Genomic DNA, 21,292 nt, shown 5'->3' with positions numbered 1-21,292 from the left:
TCTCCATTTTCTGGGTCTCGGTCCTAGGGCAATATTTTTCAATCAGGGCCCCTTTAAATTCCTCCCATGGGGTAGCAAACGCCTCATCAATACCCTTTGCTTGAGCCAACGTGTTCCACCATGTTAGTGCGCCGTCAGACAGCGTGCATGAATCAAACTTGGTTTTATTTGCCTCTGAGCAGTTACTAACTCGAAACACATATTCTAATTTCTCGAACTATCTAGTGAGACCAACCGGCCCCTCTGTTCCACTGAAGTTGTGGGGTTTGCAGCTTTAGAACTCTTTGTACGTGCACCTATTACGAATGGGTTGAATAACCGGTGGCGGTGGCGGTGGAGCATGGAGGTTACTTTCTGCTAAAGCTGCGGTGACTCGCTCATTGATCATCTCCTCGATTTGGGCTACGGTAGGTGTTGATCGTCCGTTGGCCATGGTGTTCTAAACAAAAATTTTGACTCAAGTCAAAATCCAGTATTCAAATAGTAATAATGCAGTATATGTAACCAACACAGAATCAACACATCACATGTTTATTAAGTAACGCATTTAGGTACAAATACCACAGAATCATCATACAGTAACGTAAATAGAACACCGTACAAGAATTAAATAACGCAAAGTTCCATTCATTAATAATAATAAGTTGCATACATTCGCATAATTTCGTACAAGACATAAGTGAAACATAAAACTACAACTAGATTACATAATGAAATCTACTACAAAAGTCCTACGGTGAAGGTGGGCGTAGGATGTCCAATACGTGGGACATCTGGTCCTCGAGCTCAGTTACCCGAGCACGGAGGATCTCCACCTCCCTCATCAGTTCCTTGAAAGAGGGAGATGGTGGGGCAGGCGGTGCAGTCGGTACGGGTGGTCCTGGTGGAGCTGGTGGTGCAGACGGTCCGGCTCCAGAAGTAGAGGCTGCGAAGCGGTAAGGCTTACGGATGAAGGGATCAGCAGGATACGGCACAAGCCGCTTACGGGCTGTAACCCTATGACGCCGACCGTATGTGTAGCGACCCGACCAAATCATGTTTGACGGCGCCGTCTACTTAGGTCCCGTTACGTGGTCATAAGTCTTTAAAACCACGTTTGACCAAAAGATATGTCGCATTCATTTCAAATGTAAAGATTGTTCAAAGTTTATAAGAATTGTTCCACCACAAGTTACGTTACAAAGTTATAAGTACATGTGAAACTTATGCGACACAATTTAAAAGTAGCCAAAAGACGCTCCATGTATGCATATATATACTCGACATCCAATGCAAGTATCAAAATAGTGAGCGGAAGCATGTATCATGTATCGTTCAAGGACCTGAGAAAAACATAGAAATCTGTCAACGAAAACGTTGGTGAAATCATAGGTTTAAGTAAGTAAGTACAAGTGAACCACAAGATTTGCAACAATGAGATAATAGTAATACATTCCAAAAGTTTGTTTCACGAGCACCCAATTATCAATGCTTAACATTCCTTCCATTGAACCCCATCACTTAGTGCTAGAACATACACTGTTTCTCGAAAATATATTTCATTCGTAAACGGTAGCGAACCGTTTGAATGAGGGTTTGTCAAACCCATATGGATCCATACAACATAAGTTCTCGCTTACACCCGGCAAGTGTAACTAATGATAATCGAATTGAGGATTTTGTTCTAAACTCGTATGTAGAATGTTTGTTTTCCTGTACTTGTGTTCACTTAGTAAAGAAATGTTTATGTTTTCTCATCCCAAATGTAAGTTCAAAAAGAGTAAAAGTGGGACTATGATCTCACCTTGAGTGCACGTACGAAAAGTACTTCACAAAATAACGTGTGCGAAGGATAGTGCTAGTCTTGACCTAAACAAATAGGTCGTATCAATAACGGTAAACACGAGATGTTCAATTAGTCCTATGGCTCGTTACGACTCGATTATGTAGCATGTGAAATCAAATTGTCAAGTTTCATGCAAGATACAAGTATATAAACAAGTTAGGAAGGTTGCATAATCATTTGGTTAAGTTTGACAAAAAGTCAAACTTTGGTCGGTCAAAGTCAACGAAAAAGTCAACACGTTCGGGTCGGGTCCCGAACTATTTTTCTGAGGTTTTTAATCATGTATGAGCATGTTAGAACAAGTTACATGTGAATCGGAGGTGCGTAGCATAGCAAACATTATTCGAAAATTGACAAAGTTGGACAGACCACTTTGGCGCGCCGCGCGGGTATATGGCGCGCCGCGCCATTACCTGTGCAGAGAATTCTGGCAGTTTTTAAGTTTTATGCACGAACCTAACTTCAAACAATCACCATTTATGATCCGCAAACAATCAAGACAAGTATCTTATACCGTTGGGAAGGTAATTTGACGAGGAAAACAACTAAACACATTTCATCAATCAATCTACCTATTACAACAACCAAAACCGCATCTAATGCTTAACATTAACCGCATACAAGTTCATAAATGCAATTCAATGATTCGGGCAACCAATTTACATGAATGATATGCCGTTTCGAAGGTAATCAAGCATACAATCCAACTAAACACTTACCAATAATAATCCATGGCATTCAATGCATCAAAAGTCCATTTCAAGTTCATCAAACCCTAACCCAAATTCACCAAAATCAATAATCAAGTTCATGAAGTTTTTCTAAGGCAACCTACACATCAAATTGAATCTAGTGATGCTAGTAACACAATTAAAACATCAACTTTTAACATCTAACAACATATGATCATCCTAAATTCAAGAACAACACACCAAAATTCAAGTTCATGCTAGTTACACTAAAACAACGAGATCGAGCATATAAATCATATATTCATGTTAGACTTGAGCCATAGACACTAATTAACACTTTTATAAGTTAAAAACATCAAGAACACAAAATCTAGTGATTTTAGAAAGTTACCCAAATGAGATGAAGTTGGTACCAAAATGAAGAGGATGAAGAGAGGATCACAAATATGTAGTTTATTTTGTTGTAAGCCTCCTAGATCGAATTTAGATGATGATTGAATGAATTTGGTAAATGGGTGTGTGTTCTTGCTAGAGAGAAAGAGAGAGAGATGGAGATGATAATGAATGGGTGAAAGGGGTTTGACCCTTTGACCTAGTCAAGGGTTTGATCCCTTGTCAAGTTTAGTCCCTCAACTTTCGTTCGGGTGCGGGAATTACCTAAACGAGATAATTTAAAACGCGTATCAACGGGAGATGTTATAAACATATAACGGACTTTATATTAGTATAACGGAAAAGTAAATGGAAAAAAAAGGCGGGATGTTACATTACCTACTCCTTAAAAGAAATTTCGTCCCGAAATTTAAGTAGGCGTAGTAGTCGTTGTTTCTTCCTCGAGATCTTGCGTTTCCGAATTCACGAATAGATGAGGATACTTCCTTTGCATTTGATCTTGTCTTTCCCAAGTAAACTCGGGTCCTCTTTTGGCATTCCAACGAACCTTGATAATCGGGATTCAGCTTTGTTTCAATGTCTTGACGGAGGTGTCCACAATTTCAACCGGTTCCTCCACAAAATGAAGTTTGTCATCAATAGTAAGTTCTTCGAGAGGGATGACGATATCGGGTTCGGCAAGACACTTTTTCAAGTTAGATACATGGAAGGTAGGATGAACGGAGTTCAATTGAGGCGGAAGATCTAAACGATAAGCAACGGTGCCAATACGCTCCAAGATTTCGAAAGGACCAATATACCGCGGATTTAGCTTCCCGCGTTTCCCAAAACGAATTACACCTTTCCAAGGTGCGACTTTTAACATTACTCGGTCACCGACTTGAAATTCGAGGTCGTTGCGTCGTTTGTCGGTATAACTCTTTTGACGACTCCGGGCCGTCCGAAGCCTATCTCGGATTTGAACGATCTTCTCGGTTGTTTCATGAATAAGTTCGGGACCGGTGATTTGTTTGTCACCTACTTCGGCCCAACAAAGAGGAGAACGACATTTTCGGCCATATAATGCTTAATGGTGCGGCGTTAATACTCGCGTGATAACTATTGTTGTAGGAGAATTCGGCGAGAGGTAAGTGCTTGTCCCAAGCTTTTCCGAAATCAACCACGCAAGCTCGTAACATGTCCTCTAAGGTTTGAATTGTACGTTCGCTTTGTCCATCGGTTTGAGGATGATATGCGGTGCTCATGTCTAAACGCGTTCCCAATGCTTCTTGCAAAGTACGCCAAAATCTAGAAACGAAACGGCCATCTCGGTCGGAGATAATCGATAAAGGTACACCGTGTCGGGCTACGATCTCCTTAATGTAAAGTTGTGCAAGTTTCTCCATTTTGTCCGTTTCCTTCATGGCAAGGAAGTGTGCGGATTTGGTGAGACGGTCAACAATAACCCAAATGGTATCATAACCGCCCGTCGTTTTTGGTAGCTTGGTGATAAAATCCATCGTTATCCTTTCCCACTTCCATTGCGGGATCTCTGGTTGTTGAAGTAGTCCGGACGGTCTTTGGTGTTCGGCTTTGACTTTGGAACATGTCAAACACTTGGAAACATAAGTAGCTACGTCTCTTTTGATGTTCGGCCACCAATATAGTTGTTTAAGGTCGTGGTACATCTTATTGGCACCGGGGTGAATCGAGTATCGTGACTTATGGGCTTCATCTAAAATAAGGCTTCGTAGGTCCCCATAACTAGGCACCCAAATCCTTCTGGCGTAATATCGGAGTCCGGTCTCCCTAATTTCGAATCGAGAGACGAGAATGTTCAAGAGCTCGTGTGAAAGGTTTTCATCCTTGAGAGCCTCATCTTGGGCTACCCGAATTTGGCTATTAAGGTTGGTGTGAATGGTGATGTTTAAAGCTCGGACACGAAGAGGCACCGCTCTTTCTTTTCGACTTAAGGCATCGGCTACTACGTTTGCCTTCCCGGGATGGTAACGAAGCTCGCAATCGTAATCGTTCAAAGTTTCAATCCACCGTCGTTGTCTCATGTTTAGTTGCTTTTGATCGAAGATGTGTTGAAGGCTTTTGTGATCGGTGAAGATAGTACTCTTGGTTCCATAAAGATAGTGTCTCCACATTTTAAGTGCAAAGACAACGGCTCCGAGTTCGAGATCATGTGTCGTATAGTTTCGTTCATGAATTTTGAGTTGTCGAGAAGCATAAGAAATGACTTTCGTTCGTTGCATCAATACACACCCAAAACCATGTTTCGAGGCATCGCAATATACAACAAAGTCATCATTGCCTTCGGGAAGTGACAAGATAGGAGCGGTGGTTAGCTTCGTTTTCAAGATTTGGAATGCGGATTCATGTTCGGTCGCCCAAATGAATTTCTTTCCCTTGTGAGTTAATGCGGTTAGAGGACGTGCAACCAAAGAGAAGTTTTCGATGAATCTACGATAGTACCCGGCGAGACCCAAGAATTGACGAATGTGAGTAGGAGTAGTAGGAGTCTCCCATTTACTAATGGCTTCGATTTTCGTGGGATCGACTTTAATACCTTGATCACTTACAACATGACCAAGAAATTGAACTTCCTTCAACCAAAATTCACACTTGGAGAATTTGGCATAAAGTCGTTCTTGTCTCAAGAGTTCAAGCACAAGTCGGAGATGTTGTTCGTGCTCTTCTTCATTTTTAGAATAGATCAATATATCATCGATGAACACAATAACGAATTTATCGAGATACGGTTTGCACACACGGTTCATAAGATCCATGAACACCGCCGGTGCGTTAGTGAGACCAAATGGCATGACGAGGAATTCATAACTACCATAACGAGTCCGGAAAGCGGTTTTGGAGACATCTTCCCCCTTAACCCTTAATTGATGATAACCCGAGCGGAGATCAATTTTCGAATATACACAAGACCCTTGTAGTTGATCAAAAAGGTCATCGATGCGAGGAAGAGGATATCGGTTCTTAACCGTCAATTTATTTAGTTCACGATAATCAATGCACATTCGTAGGGATCCGTCTTTCTTTTTAACAAACAAAATCGGAGCGCCCCAAGGTGAATGGCTAGGTTGGATAAAACCACGGTCAAGTAGTTCTTGGATTTGACTTTGCAATTCTTGCATTTCGGACGGAGCAAGTCTATACGGTGCACGTGCTACGGGTGCGGCTCCTGGAATAAGATCGATTTGGAATTCAACCGGTCGATGAGGTGGAAGACCCGGCAATTCGTCGGGAAATACATCGGAAAAGTCACTAACAATTGGCACATCATCGATATGCTTCTCATCGGACTCGACTTTCTTAACGTGGGCAAGGATCGCAAAACAACCCTTACGGAGTAGTTTTCTAACTTTAAGGCACGAAACGAGGTTGAGTCTGGTGCAACTCTTATCGCCATAAACAATCAAAGGTTCACCATTCTCGATAGGAATTCGGATTGCGTTAAGATCACAAAGGATGTGAGATTTCGTTTTGACTAACCAATTCATACCGATTATTACATCAAAGCTTCCTAGTTCCATGGGTATCAAGTCAATTTCAAATTCTTTACCCAAAATGTTTATCGTACACCCCCGGTAATATGTGTCGGCACTTAATAGTTTCCCGTTAGCCACTTCAATGGTATAAGTGGTATCTAATGGAAGAGGTGGAGTGCTAAAAGAATGAGTCAAAGTCTTGGATACAAAGCATTTATCGGCACCCGAATCGAATAAGCAAGAGACATAAGAATTATTGAGAAGAAACGTACCCGTGACTAGTTCAGTGTCATCCCGGGCTTCCTCGGTGTTGATGTTGAAAGCTCGGCCGCGCGTGTTGGGGTTATCTTTCTTCTTTGGGCATGCATTTCTATAATGACCCGTTTGACCACATTCGTAACAAGTGCCCGTCTTTGGTGCATTGGGCCACTTTCGAGCAACGGGAGTGGCACTTTTACAATCGTTGGCCTTATGACCAACTCCTTGGCACCGGTGGCAAATTAACTTGCCACATTCACCAAAGTGATGTTTGTTGCATTTGTTGCAAAGAGGTAGGTTCCCGGCATAACCCTTCTTGCCGTCGGAGGTGTAAGGCTTCTTAGCAAAGTTGTTGTTGCTTGATTGGGAGGGTTCCCACTTTCTCTTGTTGCCGCCCGATTTATCCTCGGCCTTAGGTGCCGGAACTACGATTTCGTCAACCGTTTCTATCAATTTGCGGGCCATGTTCAAAGCTTCTTGATGATTAGTGGGTTTGGATGACATTACTCCGTGTTTGATACTCTTTGGAAGACCATCCATGTAAAGTTCAACCCTTAAAGCTTCGGGGTTCACAAGATTTGGGCACATCAAGGCTAGTTCGGAAAATCGTTGATTATAAGCCTTGAGATCATTTCCGATCGCCTTTAAAGTTCTTAGCTCTTGTTCGAGCCTTAGGGTTTCTTCACGAGGGAAATATTCGACAATCATCTTTTCCCTCAAGTCGGCCCAAGAGAGGGCGTGAGCTTCATCGGTACCCACCGATTGTACATAAGTATTCCACCATGTAAGAGCGACACCGGCGAAGGTGTGAGTGGAGTATTTGACCTTGTCTTGGTCCTGACAACCGCTTATGCTAAAGACGGCTTCCGTTTGCTCAAACCATCGGGTGAGCACGACCGGTCCCCCGGTTCCATCGAAAGTGTGAGGTTTGCACCCCATGAAAGCTTTATAGGAGCATCCCTCGTTTGAGTTACCGGCTCCATTGTTGTTGTTGTTGTGGTTGTTGTTATTATTGTTGTTGTTGTTGTTGGATGAGTGACCGGCCATGGCCGCATCTACGGCGGTAGCTATCATCCGTTCGAGAGCTTGTTCGGGAGTTTCACTGCGGCGTACACGACGAGGAGCCATTGTTCCTTCAAGACACAAGAATATCATTGATTAGTATTCTCAATAATACTAAAAGTGATATAGAATAAAGATAAAGAGAAATTTTTCCTCGACTCGCCTTAAATTCTTTATGTCATAATGTCGGAATGTTCATATGAGTCACCGTAATATAATCCCGGCAATTATATTACCCTGATTCATATGTGCATTCGACATTATTCTATAAAGTCAAGGTGGCGTGTCAATCAAATTAACCAACGTGAGATTAAGATGAACTAAGAGTAGATATGAGTAGAAGCGTTCGAGTATAAATGCACAAGTAGTCAAGTAATTCCTACTTCAAGTCTATATGCCGGTTGTAGTCTAGACTCACCAATATACCCTATGACTCGCGGTTGACACCAATGAACTCTAAATCCCTACAACCAACGCTCTGATACCATCTGTAGCGACCCGACCAAATCATGTTTGACGGCGCCGTCTACTTAGGTCCCGTTACGTGGTCATAAGTCTTTAAAACCACGTTTGACCAAAAGATATGTCGCATTCATTTCAAATGTAAAGATTGTTCAAAGTTTATAAGAATTGTTCCACCACAAGTTACGTTACAAAGTTATAAGTACATGTGAAACTTATGCGACACAATTTAAAAGTAGCCAAAAGACGCTCCATGTATGCATATATATACTCGACATCCAATGCAAGTATCAAAATAGTGAGCGGAAGCATGTATCATGTATCGTTCAAGGACCTGAGAAAAACATAGAAATCTGTCAACGAAAACGTTGGTGAAATCATAGGTTTAAGTAAGTAAGTACAAGTGAACCACAAGATTTGCAACAATGAGATAATAGTAATACATTCCAAAAGTTTGTTTCACGAGCACCCAATTATCAATGCTTAACATTCCTTCCATTGAACCCCATCACTTAGTGCTAGAACATACACTGTTTCTCGAAAATATATTTCATTCGTAAACGGTAGCGAACCGTTTGAATGAGGGTTTGTCAAACCCATATGGATCCATACAACATAAGTTCTCGCTTACACCCGGCAAGTGTAACTAATGATAATCGAATTGAGGATTTTGTTCTAAACTCGTATGTAGAATGTTTGTTTTCCTGTACTTGTGTTCACTTAGTAAAGAAATGTTTATGTTTTCTCATCCCAAATGTAAGTTCAAAAAGAGTAAAAGTGGGACTATGATCTCACCTTGAGTGCACGTACGAAAAGTACTTCACAAAATAACGTGTGCGAAGGATAGTGCTAGTCTTGACCTAAACAAATAGGTCGTATCAATAACGGTAAACACGAGATGTTCAATTAGTCCTATGGCTCGTTACGACTCGATTATGTAGCATGTGAAATCAAATTGTCAAGTTTCATGCAAGATACAAGTATATAAACAAGTTAGGAAGGTTGCATAATCATTTGGTTAAGTTTGACAAAAAGTCAAACTTTGGTCGGTCAAAGTCAACGAAAAAGTCAACACGTTCGGGTCGGGTCCCGAACTATTTTTCTGAGGTTTTTAATCATGTATGAGCATGTTAGAACAAGTTACATGTGAATCGGAGGTGCGTAGCATAGCAAACATTATTCGAAAATTGACAAAGTTGGACAGACCACTTTGGCGCGCCGCGAGAACCTAACTTCAAACAATCACCATTTATGATCCGCAAACAATCAAGACAAGTATCTTATACCGTTGGGAAGGTAATTTGACGAGGAAAACAACTAAACACATTTCATCAATCAATCTACCTATTACAATAACCAAAACCGCATCTAATGCTTAACATTAACCGCATACAAGTTCATAAATGCAATTCAATGATTCGGGCAACCAATTTTCATGAATGATATGCCGTTTCGAAGGTAATCAAGCATACAATCCAACTAAACACTTACCAATAATAATCCATGGCATTCAATGCATCAAAAGTCCATTTCAAGTTCATCAAACCCTAACCCAAATTCACCAAAATCAATAATCAAGTTCATGAAGTTTTTCTAAGGCAACCTACACATCAAATTGAAGCTAGTGATGCTAGTAACACAATTAAAACATCAACTTTTAACATCTAACAACATATGATCATCCTAAATTCAAGAACAACACACCAAAATTCAAGTTCATGCTAGTTACACTAAAACAACGAGATCGAGCATATAAATCATATATTCATGTTAGACTTGAGCCATAGACACTAATTAACACTTTTATAAGTTAAAAACATCAAGAACACAAAATCTAGTGATTTTAGAAAGTTACCCAAATGAGATGAAGTTGGTACCAAAATGAAGAGGATGAAGAGAGGATCACAAATATGTAGTTTATTTTGTTGTAAGCCTCCTAGATCGAATTTAGATGATGATTGAATGAATTTGGTAAATGGGTGTGTGTTCTTGCTAGAGAGAAAGAGAGAGAGATGGAGATGATAATGAATGGGTGAAAGGGGTTTGACCCTTTGACCTAGTCAAGGGTTTGATCCCTTGTCAAGTTTAGTCCCTCAACTTTCGTTCGGGTGCGGGAATTACCTAAACGAGATAATTTAAAACGCGTATCAACGGGAGATGTTATAAACATATAACGGACTTTATATTAGTATAACGGAAAAGTAAATGGAAAAAAAAAGGCGGGATGTTACAGTATGCGTCAGTGAATGCTCGACCTCAATTGATCCCTGAAATGACGGTACCATCGAAACGGTACCGCTTCTTCGGCGGGGTGAAGGGTGGCTGTACAGGTGCATCATCAGGGTCCTCCTCATCGGAGTCATCGTCACTAGAGTCGTCTGTGGATGAGTCGTCGGACGACTGGTCATCTGAATCATGTGGAGGTGGCTACACGGGTGGCTGTACTGGCTCTCCTCGGGCGGCCATCATCTGTCGGTATCTGAAAGGCGGGATCGGCACGAGACGTCCATCAGGAGCGCGTCGGCACCAATGACGATACTGATTACGGAATGGACCTTCCTCAAATTCCGCGGGAATCACAACACCACCGGGATGGTGCTGTGGCTCCTGAGGTACCGGGGCAAGTGGAGCTGGAATCTCCGGGAGGTCCTGGGCTCCGTCTGCAGTACCCACTAGGGCAGGCGCATGACTACTAGCTCCGGAGGACGAAGCGCCTGAGTCACTAGAGTGTGTCGCCGACGGGATCTGGGGATCGGCAACAGTGGCAGGTGAAGTGGCTGATGAGTCTGTGTCGCTGCCCAAAATGATAGCAGGTGGAATATCTGACATCTGAACAAGGAAAAATAAATTTTCCATGTCAGTAAGTCATAAAGCAAGCACGTATTAGGCCAAGTAACTACAACAGTCTAAATCATGTATAACTGTAAGTTGCATGGCAATAACGACAAATATCATGCAATCGAAAGCAGATAATAGCATGCAGTAGTGAAATCATGTAATAGCATACGGCATATAGCAGTAAAAGTAAGCAGCAGCATGCAGCAAGTTCCGCAGAAACAAGTAAACTAGCAGGTTGTAGATTAGTCCTATTAGTGAATCCTACTCGGGTCGGTCATAGACTCACTAATGCAACCTAATTCCCTGCAACCAATGCTCTGATACCAAATGTGATGCCCCGTACAAAACCATCGTGCATGAATCATCAACAACAGGATCATTACAAGGTCAAACACTATATGCTATTTCAAAATACGTTTGCATTCATGATAAAAGGTGACGTCATAACTAACGTCGAATGTTTTACATCAAAAGTATGCTTCTATGAATAGAAGCAATTAATAATTGTACGTGACCCCAATGGTCGTTACAAATCATAGTTTCAAAAGTAATAATGTTTATGAATGCAAGATAAACGTTCATGCGGTGACATCTCTAAAGCAGCAGGTGTCTACAGCAAGACTAGTACAACAGCGGAAGCGGCTAACCTTAAGCACCTGAGAAAAACATGCTGAAAAACGTCAACACAAAGGTTGATGAGCTATAGTTTAAGTATAACAGTATGTAAGGTAGGCCACGAGATTTCAGTGCTACAAAGAGCGTTTCAAAACAGTACGATAAAGTATATGTTTAACCGTGGGCACTTGGTAACTAACTTAACGTTTATAACCCCCTGAAAGTACACTTGGAAAGTGCGTATGTTTACGAAGTATTAAACACCCGTCAAAATGCTAGCGCTACTAGCCCGAGTGGGGATGTCAAACCCTATGGATCCATATCTAGATTCGCGTTCACCGGTTCAAAAACCAATGACTAAACGTTACCGAGCTAAAGGGAATGTTTATACCGTTGTATAACCCACACATATATAAAGTTTAAGTACTCGTGCCTAGTATGTAAAACGTAAAATACGCATGTATTCTCAGTTCCCAAAATAGTTAAAGTAAAAAGGGATGCTATAACTCACAGTGGTAAAGTAGTGGTAAAGTCGAGTCGGGAAGTAAGCAAGTAAGTAGGCCCGGAAAGTCCTCAACCTAAGTCAAATAGTACTAAGTCAGTAAATTGTCCCAATAGGTTTAAATGTATGTAAATTAGGTCTTAAGGGTCATCATCATTCATCATCAAACAAAAGGTGTAAAGTAAGTTTCGTTCATGAAAAGAGTTTAAAACAAAGGCTGACTTCGATCAGTCACCACGGCCTCTATACCTACTGAAATAAGGTGAGACCAGTGGACATGGCTCCGTATATGAGTCCTTTAGTTGTGGTAAAAATTCCAGAAGAAACTCATCTTCGTTTGACCGTGGCGACGGTCTAAGTGCGAGTAGGTCAGAATTTTCAGCACAACGTTAAAAGACATAGTGACACTCGGAGGGCCATAAATCCTAAACCGTAACTCGGATTAAGACGAGTCTTAAACGAAAAATTATCTACTCGAACAGAAATAACTGAAAATCAACTTTACAGAAGCCCAGGTATTCGGGTCTGTCCCAGAAAACAGTAAATAGTAGGTTTTAGTGGGTTCTTGGTGCTCGATGCTTATCACGGTTCTCATCCTTGATGCATATAGCTTCAAGTGTACAACTTGTTGATGTGTTTGCATCATCTTAACCAAGGTTTGACCATCATAACACTTGTGTAAGTCTAAGACATGTAGCACAACTCATTTAAGTGTTGCAAGTAGCTTGATGAACCAAAGTTATATCAAAATCTTAGATCCGACACATACATGAACTATAAAAGTAATATTGAACTACAAACTTGAAAGTAAACTAACTAATCAAGATCTTAAGATGTAGAACATGGTTCTTAGTTTGATCTTGAAGATCCAAGACCCAAAAGTCTAGATCTAAAGTTATTAAGTTAAATCCTAAGTAATAACACTTGAATCTTTACTTTGGGTGTGTTTGGATGAAACTAGTTGGAGCTGGAGCTTATAGTTAGAGCTGGAGCTTATGGGCTAGAGCTGGAGCTGGAGCTTATGGTAGCTGGAGCTTATTATTTTTTATAAGTGTTTGGTAAACTAGCTGGAGCTTATTTTCCAGTTCATAAGCTCTACTTTTTTTCATAAGCTACTAAAAGTAGCTTCTTTTTCTAGAGCTTATGATTTTCATAAGCTCTACTTTTTATGTCTACCAAACAAAGCTTATTACTTGGAACTTATTAAAATCATAAGCTCAAGCTCCCATAAGCTCTCATAAGCTCCCATAAGCTCTTGCGCTAAACACACCCTTTAATGAAATCATAAGCTACAAAACTTAGATTTTCATCTTGTAAAGTGTATGTAAGCTTACAAGCTTTTGTTAATGACAAAATAAGTAGACCATAAGCTATAGAACTTAGATATTTCATAAGTATTTGAAGTTATAACTAGAAAGTTATACTTCTATGTTCTTGAACTTTTAAAGTTAACTTTTGTTCAAGAAAAATGAGATCAAAGTTAACTAGTAACACTTGACCATTAACAACCAAAATCACGATTTTAAACATGCTAGGAAATGAAGTAATAAGCTAAATAATCAAGTAACAAGTCATGGTTGTTCATACTTTAAAGATTCAAGCCAAGGCTTGATCCTTAAGAAAGTAAACTTTAAGTTTACAATCATGAATCACAAGTATGAGTTTAACAACACATGAACTTTCAATCTTTCAAACATTAAATGTAGAACATAAACTAGAAAGTTTAGTTCTTGTATGTTCTTGTTATGAACAAGATAAATGAAGAACAAACTAAAGAGTTTGATTCATAATAACTAGTAAGTAACTACAACAACTACAAGAAATTAAACAACAACAAAGAACAAATGATGATGATGATTATGTAGCTAGGCTACGGTTTTTGCAAGAAAAGAAGAAGAGAAATGTTTGTTCAAGTTACTTACAAGATGAGAGAAAAAGAGAGAAAAGTTTGAGAGAAAATGGAAGTATTTTGTTTTTGTGAGAAAGTGAAGTAAGTATGAGTGACTATGTAACCAAAATTTGAAAACAAAAGCACTCTCCAAAGGCCTCTAGGCCGTCGGTCATACAAGGGAAGGGAGGAGGGAGTTGTCTACTAGTTTCTTCATGTATCAGCTCAAAAGTTGGTTAGAAGGTTACTTGCATGGGAACTAGATGTAATTGACAAGTAACTAGATTCCATGCAACTTAATCCATCTAGTTTAGTTCTAAAGTAATACTTGCATGAAAGTAATGGGCTAATTAATCCATTAAGTGTGTAGGGTGGGCTCTTAAGTCCATTAATCATGAGTCCATTAATAAAAGATCAAGTATGTAACAAATAATCCAACAAAGCCCAAGTAATTAACTAGTAACCATAGTTAATTAAAATGATTAATAAAATTAATCATGAATGCAAATAATACTCGAAAATATTATTCGTGTAATGTACGTGTGTCACAAAGACGTTACGGGCATTTAAAGTCATGTATGGTAACAAGTAAATGTATAGAAATACATTCGTTTAATCACAAGTATTAATAATAAATATTAATAAGTAAACGTTGGAAAATCCAGAGTCGTTACAATAATGGAATGACTCCATATTGCACCTTTCTGTTTGGCACTCTCTTAGAACAGAGGAAAGCTCAACTATGAACACATTGCTAGAGCGTAACGCTGATTGTAGTGTTAGTAATATTTTGTGCTAAAGATGATTTATTACTCACGGTGTAACGACCCTGGTTTTTCCAACGTTATTTATTAATAATTATTATTATTAATACGCTTGATTAAACGAATGTATGTTATTACATTTACATGTTGCTTTAATTGCCCGTACTTGAACTTTAAATGCCCGAAACGTCTTTGTGACACCCGGAACTTGCACGAATAATATTTTAAGGTATTATTTACATTCATGATTAATTTTATTAATCATTTTAATTAACTAAGATGGTTAGTTAATTACTTGGGCTTAAGTTGGACTTATTTGGATTACTTGCAACTTGGGCTTTAATTAGTTTAATGGACTCATGAATAAGACTTACAAGCCCACCCTACAATTATTAGTGGACATTTAGCCCACTCTTTTAAGTGTAAGTATCAATTAGATCATGAACTAGTTAGTTAATACTTAAAGGAATCTAGTTTGCTCATTATCCCCATGAACACCACCCTTTTACCCAACTTTTTCAAGCTTTACATACAAGTAACCATAAGACTTCTTCTTCCCTCCTTTTTGCTGCAGAAAGTCGTGGCCCTTAGGCCATAGAATGGGCATTTTAGTTTCATTTTTCATTCACATATTACTTGCTCACTCATTTCTCAAACACACTCACTTTACTTGCTTCATCTTTTCTCTTATCTTTCTCTCAAGTTCTTCTTTCTTTCTTGTAAGTAACAACTTCTTTTCTTCTTTTCTTTGTTGGTAAAAACTGATTTCTACATGAACATAATCATCATCAATCTTTGTTGTTATTACTTGTTCTTGTTAAAGATTAATTACTTGTCTTGATTACTAGTTATTATTTACTTACTTACTTGTCTTTCTTTACCAAGTTACAAGATCAAACTTTCTAGTTTTGATTCTTCATTTATATCTTGTATTTAACAAGAACATCAAGAACATAATCTCTCTAGTTATGTTCTACATATTTTGTTTCAAAGAATTAAAGTTCATAGTTGTATAAACTCTTTACTTGTAGTTCTTGAAGTAACTTTGAAGTTACTTCACTTAAAGATCAACTTGGGTTGAATCTTTAAAAGTAAGAGCAACTATGAATCATCTTCTTGTTTAGTTAACTTTCTACTTTATTTATTTCAAAGATTTAAAGTTTATAATCTTTATAATTGTTACTTGTGTTCTTGTTTGTTGTATGTTACTAGAATACCACCTTCATGGTTGGTTTAGGCTTATCATTCATTTTCTTTATTTCTTATTGTTAGTTGCTTACTACATATTTGAACAAGGACATGAAACCAACAAGAGCTTACACTTTGGTGCAAGTATCATGGATCCAACACTTGGTTGTGATCTTTCTTAGTGTTCATGAACTTGTTCATAAACTTACATGTAACCTTGGTTCATCAAACACTTACAACACTTGCACTTGAGTTATGATGGACAAACCTTGGTCAAAATGATGTTAACACATCAACGAGTTGTACACTTGAAGCTATACGCATCAAGGATGAGAACCGTGATGAACATCAAGCACCGAGACAACCGGAACTCTCCAAAACCCACTGTTCTGTCCAAAACCTACTGACCTGATGCTTCTGGAACAGACCAGTAGACCTGGGCTGTTCTAACCTTGATTTTTAGATATAACTTTTCGAGTAGATAACTTTTCATATAGGACTCGTCATAATCCGAGTTACGGTTTAGGATTTATGGCCCTCCGATCGTTACCATGTCCTTTAACGTTGTGCAGAAATTTCTGACCTACTCGCACTTAGACCGTCGCCACGGTCAAACCAAGACGAGTTTGCTTCTGTAAATTTTACCACACTTAAGGGACTCATAGACGGAGCCATGACCACTGGTCTCACCTTAATTCAGTAAGGGTAGAGGCCGTGGTGACTGACCGAAGTCAGCCCTTGTTTTAAACGACTTTCATAATCGAGTCTTACTTGTTACCTTTTGTTTAATGATGATTGATGATGACCCTTATGACCTTAATTACGTACTTGTAAACCTTTTGAGACGACTTATTGACTTAGTGCTATTTGACTTAGGTTGAGGACGTTTGGACCGTTACTTGCACACCACTTTCCGACTACTACCTTACCATTACTGCTAATCATTGTGAGTTATAGCATTCCCTTTTTACTTTAACTTATTTTGGGAACTGAGAATACATGCGGATTTTATGTTTTACATACTAGGCACGAGTACTTAAACTATATATATGTGTGGGTTATATAACGGCAGAAACATTCCCTTTAGCTCGGTAACGTTTAATCATTGGTTTTTGAACCGTGAACGCGAATCTTAGATATGGATCCATAGGGTTTGACATCCCCACTCGGGCTAGTAGCGCTAGCATTTAACGAGTGTTTAATACTTCAAGGTTATACGCACTTGCCAAGTGCACTTTAAGGGGGTACATTAAACGTTAAGTTAGTTACCGGGTGCCCACGGTTAAACATATACTTTTACATACTTTTGAATCGCTCGTTGTAGCACTGAAATCTCGTGGCCTACTTACATTACTGTTATACTTAAACTATAGCTCACCAACCTTTGTGTTGACCTTTTTAAGCATGTATTTTCTCAGGTGCTTGAAGTCGCTTCCGCTATCTTACTAGTCGTGCTGTAGAACCCGCTGCCTAGAGTTGTTATCGCATGACTACTTATGTTGCATTCAAACTTTTCACTTATGAACTTATGTTATGTAACGACCATTATGGTCACGTACACTTATTTAATGCTTCTACTTAGCGAAGCATACTTTTGATTTGTAAAACAATTGACGTATGTTATGACGTCACTTTTATTTATGAATGTAAACTCTGTTTTGAAAACGCATATAGTACTTAACCTTGTAATGATCCTGTTGTTGATGGTCCGTACATGATGATTTAGTACGGGGCGTCACATTTGGTATCAGAGCATTGGTTGTAGGGAATTAGGATGCATTAGTGAGTCTAAGACCGACCCGAGTAGGATTCACTAATAGGACTAATCTACAACTTGTTAGTTTACTTGTTTCCGCTAAACTTACTGCATGCTGCTGCTTACTGTTACTGCTATATGCCGTATGCTACTACGTGATTTCACTACTGCATGCTATTACTTGCTTTCGATTGCATGCTAGTTTCGTACGATTACTGATATTGCCATGCTACTTATTGTTATACATGATTTAAACTGTTGGCCTATTATTTGCTTGCTTTATGACATACTGACATGGAAAATTTATTTTTCCTTGTTCAGATGTCGGACGTTCCACCTACTGACATTCCGAGCGGCTCAGGCCCCATTGTTCCACCCACTGCTGCACCTGTTGCTGCTGCTGCTGCTGCTGCTGCCGACATTCCGGCCCCGACACCCACTGGCGACCCCGGCGCCTCTAGTTCTGGAGCTAGCTCTAGTGTGCCTATCCCGGCGTCTTCTTCCAGACCCCTGAGACAACTAGCTCGCATTGGTGGCATGGAGATCCCCGCGGAGTTCGGGGAAGGACCCTTCCGTAATCACTGGCGCACACCTTGCCGACGCACTGCCGACGGCCGCTTAGCCGTGATTACGCCAGGCCGACACCGACAGATGTTGGCCGCTTTCGGATACGTTGAGCCACCCGCGCCACCACCGCATGATTCAGACGACGGTTCTTCCACCGATGCTTCTTCAGACGACACCTCATCTGACGACTCCAGTGATGAGGAGGATCCCGCTGACCGACCGATTCAGGCACCTTCTACCCCGCCGAAGAAGCGGTATCGCTTCGCTGGCATAATTCCTGGTCGTACTGTCACTGACGCTTATGGTCGGCGTCGTAGGATCACTGCTCGTAAACGGCTGGTGCCGTACCCCGCCGACCCACTGATATTACCGTCTCCACCCAGAGCCGGACCATCCACTTCAGCACCACCGGCTCCACCTGCACCGCCAGCACCACCTGCCCCACCATCTTCCTCTAATGAGGAAATGAGGCGGGAGATTGAGATTCTCCAGACTCGAGTTACTGAGCTCGAGGAGCAGTTGGCTCATGTTTTGGACATCTTGTACCCACCATCGCCGTAGGACTTTGTACTAGATTCTGTATTGTAATCTCTTTTGTAATTTCATATTTCACTTATGTAATGTACGAACTTATTGTAATGTATGAACTTATTATCATTAATGAATGGAATTTGTGTTGCTTACTTCTTGCGCAAGTGTTCTATTTACGTTATCATCTCATGGTTTTGTGGTACCTATATCTGCTTGCGTTATTTAATCAACATGTGTTGTGCTGTTTTCATGTTGGTTGTTATATAATGTACTATTATTATTTGCATAATGGATTTTGACTTGAGTCAAAATGTTTGTATAGAACATCATGGCCAACGGGAGATCTATCCCCACCGCGGCACAAATTGAGGAAATGATTAACGAGCGAGTCGCTGCTGCACTAGCTGAAAGACAACCCCAAGTTCCACCACCACCGCCTGTCAATCCACCTGTCGTCCGAGATGGGTGTACTTACAAGGAATTTCAAAACTGCAAGCCACACTACTTCAGTGGCACTGAGGGACCCGTCGGTCTCACCAGATGGTTCGAAAAGTTGGAATCGGTATTCAGGGTTAGCAATTGTTCTGAGGCTAACAAAACGAAATTTGCATCTTGCACGCTGTCTGATGGCGCGCTCACATGGTGGAATACCATGGCCCAAGCGAAAGGAATTGATGAGGCGTATGCTACGCCTTGGGAAGAATTTAAATGTGCTATGATCGAGGAATACTGTCCGAGAACCGAGATTCAAAAGATGGAAATCGAATTTATGCAATTGAAAACTGTAGGGAACGACCTTAACAGCTACAACCGTAGGTTCTTGGAATTGGCTCTTATGTGCCCAACCATGGTCACCCCCGAATTTAAGCGTTTGGAGAAATACTTCTCGGGACTTCCTAAGTCCATCAAGGGTAATGTTACCTCATCCAAGCCACCAAGTGTTCCCGAAGCAATGCGCATGGCGCATACTCTCTTGAATCAAATCATCCTGGACGAGCCGGAGAAGGCTAAGTTTGAAACTGTTAGTGGTGAAAAGAGGAAATGGGACAACAACCACAACAACAACAGGGGTAGGAACTATGATCAAAACCCGGCAAAACGACATGAAGGGTTCAGGCAAAACAACAACATGCACAACAACAACACCAACCCCAACAACAACAACCGCACCAATCCGAACTACAAAGGAACCTTACCACAATGCAATAGGTGCTACAAGCACCACACTGGGTATTGCAATGTTATCTGTGAGAAGTGCCAACGATCTGGACATGTTGGCAAGGATTGCAAGGTTACCACTTTGAATGTGAAGCCAAACCACAACAACAATGGGCCTAAGAAGTGTTATGAATGTGGAAAGACGGGCCATTTCAGAAACGAGTGTCCTAACAAGCGTAAGGATGGCGGACCACCACGTGCTAGAGCCTTCAATGTTAATGCAAGGGACGCTCGCGACAACCCCGACTTGGTGACAGGTATATTCAAGATCAACAATCTTTTAGCTTCTGTCCTATTTGATACTGGTGCCGATAGGAGCTATGTGTGTAGACATTTTTGTGATAAGTTAGATTGGTCGTTAGTTCCCTTAAAGGAAAGTATGCTTGTCGAGGTAGCCAATGGAAAACTTGAAAAGGTTGACCATATTAGTCGTGGAGCTATTATCAACATAGCTGGTGCAGATTTCGAAATTGATTTGATACCTATCAAACTGGGAAGTTTTGACGTGATCGTCGGTATGGATTGGTTGAGCAAGATAAAGGCCGATGTTATCTGTGGAGATAAAGCACTTCGCATACCACAAGGAGATGGCGAACCACTGGTTATCTATGGAGAGAGATGTACCTCGAAGTTGAACCTCATTAGTTGCGTGAAAGCGCAAAAGATTATGAAGAAGGGACGCTTTGCTGTCCTAGCACATGTGAAAGCGGTAGAAACTGAGGTGAAGAACGTGAACGATGTGCGTATTGTGAACGAGTTTTCCGATGTCTTTCCCGAAGAACTGCCTGGATTACCGACACCGAGGGCAGTAGAGTTTCAGATTGACTTAGTGCCAGGAGCTGCACCTGTAGCTCGCGCACCTTATAGACTCGCACCTTCCGAGATGCAAGAATTACAGAGTCAACTACAAGAGCTATTAGATCGAGGGTTTATCCAACCAAGCTTCTCGCCTTGGGGCGCACCTGTGTTGTTTGTAAAGAAGAAGGATGGATCCTTCCGTATGTGTATCGACTACCGTGAGCTCAACAAATTGACAATCAAGAATCGATATCCTCTTCCACGAATTGATGATCTTTTTGATCAACTACAAGGATCGAGCGTTTATTCAAAGATCGATTTGCGATCCGGATATCACCAGCTGAGGGTGAAGGAAAGTGACGTGATGAAAACTGCATTCAGGACCCGTTATGGTCATTATGAGTTCCTCGTGATGCCATTCGGTTTGACAAATGCACCTGCCGT

This window comes from Rutidosis leptorrhynchoides, chromosome 1 (genome assembly GCF_046630445.1).
Source record: "Rutidosis leptorrhynchoides isolate AG116_Rl617_1_P2 chromosome 1, CSIRO_AGI_Rlap_v1, whole genome shotgun sequence".
In the NCBI taxonomy this organism is placed as follows: Eukaryota; Viridiplantae; Streptophyta; class Magnoliopsida; order Asterales; family Asteraceae; genus Rutidosis; species Rutidosis leptorrhynchoides.
The sequence above is the reverse complement of the archived record's forward strand: the minus strand, read 5'-3'. Positions refer to the sequence as shown.